The 8,683-nt window shown below is 38.0% G+C and overlaps 1 long non-coding RNA gene across 1 annotated transcript in view; it reads right to left on the bottom strand.

The window, feature by feature from the left end:
- LOC124287184 overlaps positions 1 to 8,683 on the bottom strand; it is a 20,023-nt gene continuing 11,340 nt past the window's right edge. The window contains exons 3-4 of the long non-coding RNA XR_006901208.1: positions 8,483 to 8,489; positions 1 to 168 (exon numbers count right to left, since the gene is read on the bottom strand). This is a non-coding gene — a long non-coding RNA (uncharacterized LOC124287184). The remainder of the gene's footprint in view (positions 169 to 8,482; positions 8,490 to 8,683) is intronic.

Genomic DNA, 8,683 nt, shown 5'->3' with positions numbered 1-8,683 from the left:
CTGGCCACATAAAGAAACTGTGCACACAGAAAATGTAGATATAGGCACACAGCGTCTTTATACATAAATACAGGTGTGAACATAGCAAGTATTGCAGACAGTCAAACGCACATGCACGTGTCAGGCGATGTGACGTCATTGATAGTGGCCTATGGACAACATTTGCAACTCAGAAATTGCTGTCACTGTCGAAAGCTTGATCTTCATTCAAACGTTCACAAATTCACATGAGAAGTCACATGCACATCATGCCAAGATTAACATAATGCGTAACGTCATGAAGCCAATGGAATGGTTCGAGCAGGAATGAGCGAACAACAGGTGGGAGCACATTTCCAATGCCATCGTAACACGATATCTGCATTGGTCAGGATTTAGGGAAACACTAATGACGTCAACGACCACCCATGGTATGGGCGTCCCCGACGTAACGACGCCAAGACAGGACAGATGGACACAGGTTCAAGACGGCAGTGACCGCGTCCAAGACTATTCCCCCAGGCCTTCAATGCTCATTTAGTAGCCTCTATGCGTCGTCGATGCACTGCTGTGCTTCACACACATGGTGGTCATACCCGTTATTGACTTTGTGACTTCGTTGTGTGATGCCGTACTCGATTTTGAACTTCTGATGTCATTGTTACGGATATTTTTCTTGCTCTTTCCACATTTTCTTGTGGTCCGATACTTCAGCTTATAAAGTGTCTACATCATTTCGTCTTTTCTGTGTTCTATTCCAATTCTGAAGGAATTTTCTGTGTGCACAGTTTCTTTATGTGGCTAGTATAGTATGGATACTGATTTTTCATGTTGTAAATGTTGATTGTTCAGAAATGTTATGGTGCAACTTGCTTTTTCCAACATCAGTATGTTTCCAAGAGTTTCCGTTTCATGTGCAACTGACCCGTGAAGATGCAAGTTAGAATTGATCAGCAACCCATGCTTGTTGTAAGAGGCAACTGGCGGGACTGAGTGGTCTGACTTGTCTTGGTTGATGCATGTGGCTTGCAGACAGCTGTCATGTAGCTGAAAAATTACTGACCTTGTAACTGATGACATCAACAGCTTTCAATCTTTGGCATGGATCAGATGAATTTAATGTACTCTTTTGGTAATGAAATGAAAACTGTTGGTATTTAACCTTTATATTGAATTTTCATTTTCTCCTGCGATGGTGTAATAGTTTGCAAATGTGTACCCAGAATGCCTGTAATATAAAGTAAGTATTTTTCCTACTGTATTAAAGTGCCTACATAAGGCTTCCAGACTCTGCCCTTGATATTCGAAACACTATGTAGGTTTTGTTATCAAATCAATGAAACAAGGCTGAATATACAGGATACATTTCGGTAGTGAATAGGAGCACCCACACTTGCAGTTACAAACACCAACTAACCCCTTCAACTAACCCCAACTAGCATGAATGCATGACAGCTTGCACTTTCTGAAAATATTAAATACCGAAATGATCTTAAAAATATATTCACCCTGAAATTTGTTCGGTGTAATTGCTTAGCCGTGGTGTTTCAATGTCCTTCTGCATTACCAAAATTATTTTGAGGCTTTTCAAGTGAGCAAGGAGAGTTTGGAAGCCCAGTTGTTAAGCCGTTATCTCATCACGCTGAAGACCCAGGTTTGATTCCCCACATGGGTAAAATGAGTGAAGTACATTCCTGGTGTGCCCCGATTTAAAATTACTGGAATATTGCTAAAAATGGTGTAAAACTATATTCACTATCTGCGGACTAAGTTAAAATTCAATACAAAGAATGTTATGGTACCATTTGCTGACTATCACCATATTTGAACACATGTCATCGTGTCCCAATTGCGTAGATCGATGTTCATGCTGTTGATCACTGGATTGTGTGGTCCAGACTCGATTATTTACAGACCGCCGCCATATAGCTGGAATACTACTGAGACATAAAACTAAACTCACTCAATGTTCAAGACTATCAATTGTCAGACTTCGAGTGGGTTAGAATTCAAATGGGACTGACACAAAGGTATTAGCATCTTTACTGAGAACAGTGTAATGTGTATCATCATTTTGGTAAACTGATGTTTGAGATTCAATCCAATGATGTGTGTATTGATCTTGAATGTTACAGCAAAATAATATATACAATATATTAGGATTCTAAGTAGTATGTTACTGTAATCATATTTATTCACGACCACTTTGCTTGCGTGAATAAAACATGCATATTTTGTCAACTGCTGGTGAACCATGATTGTAATTAAATTTTGCTTTACTTCGAATAAACCTTTTGTTATGGACACTTGGACACTTCTAAAAAAAAGTAGCTATCGTTACCTGCAAACCTGTCACGGCATCATTTTGGCTATGGTGAAAACAGTAAATTTCATCAATGTCCCCTATATATACATATTAAACCTACAAACTATTATTAATAATTTGTGTTTTTATTCTTGACAATGAATAATGGAATTTGTAATGGGTATATTATTTCAGAATTATAGTTATTTATGGATACAATAAGGTTATAAAAATACACATAGCCTTGTTTTGATTAGAATTAAATTTGCTTTGAAAATGACTGGCATCAATCTGTACACAGCATTTCTAAATGTAACCATAATGCGATAGAGTACAGAATCTTTGACTGGGGTTTTTAGTTTCTGGCCTACCCTCGCCTTCTCTGCCAATCGGTAGTATAGATTACATGTTGCGTATACCCTCTGACAAGGCTAATTGCCATGGCTTTTCTATTGCCAACACTAATTACACACTGCCTTTGAGAAAGTGATCAAAGGTAACGTTTACTGAGAAAGCTTAACCCCAAATACATGTTACATTTGACCACTTTCTAAAAGCAATGTGTGTTCAATGTAACCATACATGTTATGCATTACATTTGATTCAAGAGTGTACCATGTATAGTATCATGTTGCAAATGTTTTCACTTGTGGCCCGTGAAGATCCGGGTTAGAATTGGTCTCCAATAACACATGCTTGTCATAAGAGGTGACTAACGGGATCGAGAGGTCAACCTCGCTGACTTGGTTGACACTTGCATGGTTCGATGCTCATGCTGTTGATCACTGTATTTTTGGTTATTTACAAACCGCTTCCATATAAACTCATGTCCAAAAGAAACGATACCAAATATTTGTTTCAATATTTTTAAATTAATTATGCTTTTTGGAGAAAAAACATATTTCTGTGTATCCCATGTTCCTAACCAAACGAATTCGATCGAAAAAAACGGTTACATTTAATCACTTAAGAAGCAATCGCACGAACACTCAAAATGACGTTAAGTCGTGTAGCACGAAAAGCACGTGCAGATGAACTGTATAAAACCGCTGGTTCGGCACGTTGTGCCCACAGCAGTAAAAAGCACACAAAAGAAATGGCACGTTTGACAGCGATCGAGAGAGAAAGAGTCGTTGGAATGGTCCGACAGGGAGCATCATACGCCGCTGTAGCAAGAACGTTTGGATGCGCGCGCATAACCGTTACCAGGTTAATGCGACGGTTGCATCAAACAGGCCGAACAACAGACAGGTCGAGAAGCGGGAGACCCCGGGTGACCACGCCTATTCAAGACAACCACATCCGGTTACTTCACCTACGTAACCGCTTCGTTCCTGCGACGTTAACGGATCAGTCGACAAACCGTCTACAGGAGACTGCAGGCACATGGTATCCGTGCACGTCGCCCCTACCGCAGAGTCAAAACAGAGTCAACCGATTGATATGGGCCAGGCGTGTTCGGCGGTAGCAACGTCGGAACTGGACAAGTCTTGTTTTTGGACGAAAGCCGGTTTTGCCTTTACAAGAACGATGGTCGGCAGCGAGTATACCGAAGAGTTACCAGGATGAGGTTTTACAACTAGTCGTGCAGCCATTCGCCCAACAGCATCCAGGAGGAATCGTGTTCCAGCAGGATAACGCTAGGCCTCATACGGCAAGATTGACCCAGAACTTCCTTGCAAACATACAGGTTTTGCCATGGCCAGCATGTTCACCAGATTTGAATCCCATTGAGCACATAATGTGATCACCTCAATCGGAAAATCAGAAAACGCCATGCGCCCCCAGCCAACCTCCAACAATTGGAACATTGTGGCAGCGAATCACCCCTAACGTCATCCGACGTTTGATGTCATCAGCTCGGAGGCGTGTCATGGCATGTATCGCAGCTGGTGGTGGACATACCCGGTATTAAAGTGGCGTTAAGACTGTTTTCAGAGACTACCCTCACTAGCCTCCTCCACTGTGCTAAAATGAAATTTCAATTTTGGGCTCCACACTTCGTTTAAAGCCCTGTGTTAATGATTGTAAATCTTTGATTGCCATGACTTTTTGTACACATGCCGTAAAATCATTTATCTAATGAAAGATATCAATTTGAAATGTCTGTTTTGTTTTAATTTAGTGATCTTTGAAACGCGTGGTATCGTTTCTTTTGGACACTAGTTTAGCTGGAATAATGCCGAGTATGGCGTTCAACAACCAAACCTTGTTTCTTGTAAGTAGATTAGTTACACTGCTCCCGAAGGTACAAATGTTAAATCTAATAATAATACGACTCCTTGTATAACAACCTTTTGTTTATTTCATAGGGTCGAATTAAATGTTATGTGGTTTGTATTCATTTCACTGTTTCTGAGGATGAATGTGTAATGTAAGATGTTTCAGTGTTCAGGTTTTGGACTATCTCTTGGCATAAATATTATGCAATGTTACGCAATTTTATCATCCAACTTGTTAAAAGTGAAACTAAAATTGCTAAATACACCTTTTTCAGTACATTTTGGCAATCTTAATGCAACAGTGATTTCACTGTATTATGCACATTATGTGATAGTAGATCATACTGACTGAAGCATATTCAACAGGACAAAAAGGTTTTTCCACATTTAATCGGCAACAATCTACCCTTACATTTACAAAAATATACTCAGCAAAAAAAAAAAGTGAAGGACCACCCCAATCTTCAGTAGTAAAGTATTCAGTAGTTCAAATTATGATCACATAAAATACTTTCATGTTTAAAATTTGGGTGGTCCTTAACATTTTTTGTTGAGTATTTTTACACTGGCATTATTTTACTTATCTTATTTTGTCAATTGTTGCCAAATGCTCTTCACATAAATGTCCTTGTTCAGATATTTTCTTTTGCTATTTTTTTGGGTTTACTACAAATTACTATTTTCCCTTTAAGACAATTCTTTGCTCTAAATTGAGAAATGCTGGTGGAACAGGTTAATATCAGTCATAACAAACCCAGAACAATTTCTGTATGCAATTTCGTTTTTGCTATGCGAGTCCATCAACACTCAGTTCAATCTGTTAACATTATATCTGTAATACATATGTTTGTATTCAGGGCCTGTTGCTGGCAATACTGGAATTGTTCCCAGTATAATCCTTGGTCCTTCATTGTTCATGTACATTTTCCTCCTTAAATTGTAAAATGTATGATGTGTTCTCTTTGCCTGGTGACTGAAATATTGCGGATGCAAGTCAAAATATCAATTTACCACACATCCACTTTAATCAGGCTTAGGTGGTACATATTTGTGTGATTGTGTCATCTTAGATCATATTCATGTCAAGTGGTTGCTGAAATATTGAGGACTGTGGCATATCTCAGTCATTGTTTTGTTTTGAAACTTGTCTCTGAAGATTTCTTGCACCGGAGAAGATAGACTTGGCTATCTAAGTCTTGATGAGGCCTGCTGATGATGCTCGCTGATGATTTGCTGGATGTTTACAGGTCAAAGTCTGACTGTGTTGCTTTTGACTTGGACAGGATGTACCAAATGTTGTATACAAAGAACAATGTCATCATGAATTGTGATATTCCACATTAAGGCTGTTAAAATTGGAGCAATGTGGAATGAAACTTCATCTGCATAGACATTGTATATACAGCACAAGTCAACTTATAGTATGTATACTGTTTTTTCATGTTGTAAATTATTGATTGTTCAGAAATGTTATGGTGCAACTTACTTTTTCCAACATCAGTATGTTTCCATGAGTTTCCGTTTCATGTGCAACTGACCCGTGAAGATGCAAGTTAGAATTGATCATCAACCCATGCTTGTTGTAAGAGGCAACTGGCGGGACTGAGTGGTCTGACTTGTGTTGGTTGATGCATGTGCCTCGCCTGACTGCAGCTGATGATGTCAATCACTGTATTGTCTGTACTCTTTTGGTAAAGAAATCAAAACTTGGTATTTAATCTTTATATTGAATTTCCATTTTCTCCTTCGATGGTGGGGGGCGGTGGGGTAGCCTAGTGGTTCGAATCCCCACATGGGTACAATGTGTGAAGCCCATTTCTGGTGTCCCCAGCCGTGATGTTGCTGGAATATTGCTAAAAGCGGCGTAAAACCAAAACTCAGTCAGTCAGTCAGTCCTTCGATGGTGTAATAGTTTGCAAATATGTACCCAGAATGCCTGTAATATAAAGTAAGTATTTTCCTACTGTATTAAAGTGCCTACATAAGGCTTCCAGACTCTGCCCTTGATATTCGAAACACCATGTAGTTTTTTCTTTATCAAATCAAATCAATGAAACTTGAATCACGTAAGGGTGAATATACAAGATACATTTCGGTAGTGAATAGGAGCACCCACACTTGCAGTTACAAACACCAACTAACTTAAACTAACCCCAACTAGAATTAATGCATGACAGCTTGCACTTTCTGAGAATATTCAATACCGAAATGATCTTAAAAATATATTCACCCTGAAATTTGTTCGGTGTAATTGTTTAGTCGTGGTGTTTCAATGTCCTTCTGCAGTACCAAAATTATTTTGAGGCTTTTCACGTGAGCAAGGAGAGTTTGGAAGCCCAGTTGTAAAGCTCACCACGCTGAAGACCCAGGTTTGATTCCCCACATGGGTAAAATGAGTGAAGTACATTCCTGGTGTTCCCCGCCAAAGTTAAAATTAAATTCAACGAATGTTATGGTACCATTTGCTGACTCACCACATTTTAGCATGTTGTATCATCCAACTTGTAAAAAGTGAAACTAAAATTGCTAAATACACCTTTTTCAGTACATTTTGGCAATCTTAATGCAACAGTAGTATATCAGTACTGTATATTAGGCACATTATGTGATAGTAGATCATACTGACTGAAGCATATTCAAATTGAGCATATCGATGCTCATGCTGTTGATAACTGGATTGTATGGTCCAGACTCGATTATTTAGACTGCCACCATATAGCTAGAATATTGCTGAGTGCGGCGTAAAACCCAACTCACTCACTCCTAGATATTTCAAAAGAATCTACACTGAAACATTGTTCTGTGCAAAAAACAAATTTGTATGCTTCATTATTGACTCAATTTCCAGAATGCTGATCAAACAATTGTATATAGGATCAAATTAAATGTTGTGGTTTGTATTCATTTCACTGTTTTCTGAGGATGAATTTTGGACCATCTCTTTGTATAAATATCATGCAGTGTCCATTCAAAAGCAATAGTGAAAGTCATGTTATTAATTTTATCAGCCAACTTGTAAAAAAGTGAAACTAAAATTGCTAAATACACCATTATGGCAATCTTATTGTAACGGTGATTTCACTGTATATTATGTACATTATGTGATCGATCTGATTGAAGCATTTTCAACACGAGATAAAAAGGGTTTTACACATTTTGACAATATCTACCCTTAACCACCCCAATTTCAATATTAAAGTATTTAATAGTTCAAATTATGACCCATATAATACTTAAATATTGGGGTGGTCCTTAACTTTATTTGAGTATATTTTGTACATAAGCATTGAAAAAAAGTTCTTGCATATCTGGGCCTAAAACTTGCTTCTTGTTCACAAATTTTCAGCCCATTTATTTAATCTTATTTTGTCAATTGTTGCCAAATACACAATTCAGATAATGTCCTTGTTCAGATATTTTCTTTGGCTATTTTTTGGGTATACTACAAATTACTATTTTTCTCTTACAACAATTCTTTGCTCTAAATTGAGAAATGCTGTTGGAAAAGGTTAATATCAGTCATAACAAACCCAGAACAATTTCTCTATGCAATTTCTTTTTTGCTCTGCGAGTCCAACACAATTCCATCCCTTAACAATATATCTGTAATACATACCTCTTTTTGTATTAAGGGCCTGTTGCTGGCAATACTGGAATTGTTCCCAGTATAATCCTTGGTCCTTCATTGTTCATGTACATTCTAAAATGTATGATGTTCTCTTGCCTGGTGACTGAAATATTGCTGATTCAAGTGAAAATATTAATTTACCACACATCCACTTTACTCAGGATTGGGTGGTACATATTTTGTGTGATCTTAGATCATTTTCGTGTCCATTGGTGGCTGAAATATTGTGGACTGTGGGATATATCAGTGATTGTCTCTGAAGATTTCTTGCACTGGAGAAGATAGACTTGATGAGGCCCACTGATGATTCGCTGGATGTTTACAGAAGCCACAGGTCAAAAGTCGGACTGTGTTGCTTTTGACTTGGAGAACTGTACAGAATGTACCAAATGTTGCATACCAAAAACAATGTCATCATGAATTGTGATATTCCACATTAAGGCTGTTAAAATTGGAGCAATGTGGAATGAAACTCCATCTGCATAGACAATGTATATACAGCACAAGTCAACTCATAGTATGTATACTGTTTTTTTCATGTTGTAAATT

This window comes from Haliotis rubra, unplaced genomic scaffold, assembly GCF_003918875.1.
Source record: "Haliotis rubra isolate DU_JTF1 unplaced genomic scaffold, ASM391887v1 Scf4, whole genome shotgun sequence".
Lineage (NCBI taxonomy): Eukaryota > Metazoa > Mollusca > Gastropoda > Lepetellida > Haliotidae > Haliotis > Haliotis rubra.
This window is presented reverse-complemented; position numbering and strand designations above follow the sequence as displayed.